This window comes from Triticum aestivum, unplaced genomic scaffold (genome assembly GCF_018294505.1).
Source record: "Triticum aestivum cultivar Chinese Spring unplaced genomic scaffold, IWGSC CS RefSeq v2.1 scaffold48146, whole genome shotgun sequence".
In the NCBI taxonomy this organism is placed as follows: domain Eukaryota; kingdom Viridiplantae; phylum Streptophyta; class Magnoliopsida; order Poales; family Poaceae; genus Triticum; species Triticum aestivum.
This window is the reverse complement of record NW_025228193.1, coordinates 70,905-72,451: the sequence shown is the minus strand read 5'-3', so window position 1 is coordinate 72,451 and position 1,547 is coordinate 70,905. Positions and strand designations below refer to the sequence as shown.

The 1,547-nt window shown below is 48.6% G+C and overlaps 1 pseudogene; it reads left to right on the top strand.

The window, feature by feature from the left end:
- LOC123173679 (cytochrome P450 71D7-like) overlaps positions 1-347 on the top strand; it is a 1,755-nt pseudogene extending 1,408 nt beyond the window's left edge.
- Positions 348-1,547: the final 1,200 nt, after the last annotated feature.

Below are 1,547 nucleotides of genomic sequence, written 5' to 3'. Positions count from 1 at the left end.
ACGTAAGGTATGTAACAATCTTTACGTAAGTGTAGCATTGCCCTTTAAACAATATCCTGACACTTATCTACACTCAGTGTGTTCCCTGTTATTGTTGGTGAAAATACTAGACCTACGAACTGCTGCGTGTTGCCTTATGTAACCTTTCTCTAATTCTCTCTCTCCCCACTGATTTTCAGGCGGGGTGGGCCTCACCCTCCCTCTTACTCCAGTCAAACTATGCCATGTCAGACGAGCGCGTAAACGTACGTAAAAATTTACGTCGATGCGTCGCCGCCGCATCTGCCGCCACCGCCATGTCGGCGGTGAGGCGGGCCTTGGCCAGCCTCATCATTTCTAGCCCATGATGGGTACACCAGTCCCTATTGCACTCATATGCCTGCAAATGGAGATGGCGAGGCTAAATGACTGCGATGCTCCAGCCTCGGTTGATCCGGGCGCCAGTTGCGCCGACGCATTGAATTTGCACCGAACAGATCCTGACTTCGGTCGGGCACACTCCTCCCAGGAATAAAGAAGGAAAATGCGGACGGCCATAGCCTCCTCCATCCCGCATAGGACGACAACCAATCGACGGATCCAGATTGGTCGGAGTTAGATCCACTGCCCGCCATGCCGGAGAAGGCCGAAGATCGCCGGCAGGGAGCTTGGGGGGTGAAGCGGAGTGGAGTGGAGTAGTTAGGGTTCGGACAGGGGATCGGATGGGAACGAATATATTTGAGGTCAGGGTGGGCCGGCATGAGCCAGATCCAATGTTGCAGACGCGCCCGGACCTTCCCATACCTGCCCTAGTTTTGCACTGGATATAAGGAGTGCCGGTCATCCTGGATGTTTGGGGCTGGTATTAGGCATCCATTTGGGTCGAGTTTTTTGACTAGTCAGTGACCGGGTCATCCATCAGAACGTATAGAAACGTTAGGTGCGTCAAGCCGTAGATGCTCTAACTCTCGTGGCTGGTCATGGCTCTATTAATTATTATTATTATTATTATTATTATTATTATTATTATTATTATTATTACTATTATTGTTGTTGTTGTTGTTGTTGTTGTTATTATTATTATTGCGGGAATGACTCTGTTAATTTTAAAGCCGAGGTCACTGAGCCTTCTCTCTAGAGAAGAAAGGAACAGCCAGAGCATCTTCGTTGGGTGCTAGTCTTCCGATACCATTTTGTCGCGAGCTAGGACATGCAGAACAAGTCCCATCAGATGCAGATGCAGATGCAGTTGTAGATGCAGATGCAAACGACAAAGTCTCCAGCTAGCAAACTCCAATATCACATGTTGTTTGTATCTGCTAGAAAAAGGAGGGACAACTGTAGGCATCTACCGTTTGGTGCTCATCACCCGATGCCATATTGTCATGGCAGGACAACCAGGTCCTAGATGTATACGTAATATAAGCAATTCAATCACGCAAGGTGGTTGAATTACTTACATCCCATCAGATGCACACGTAATATTGTTCGTGCATCCGGTCGGGGCGGGCTATAAGAAGGCTCGCACACAACCCGAAGAGCACAGCCAACACATCATGCTTTTCACC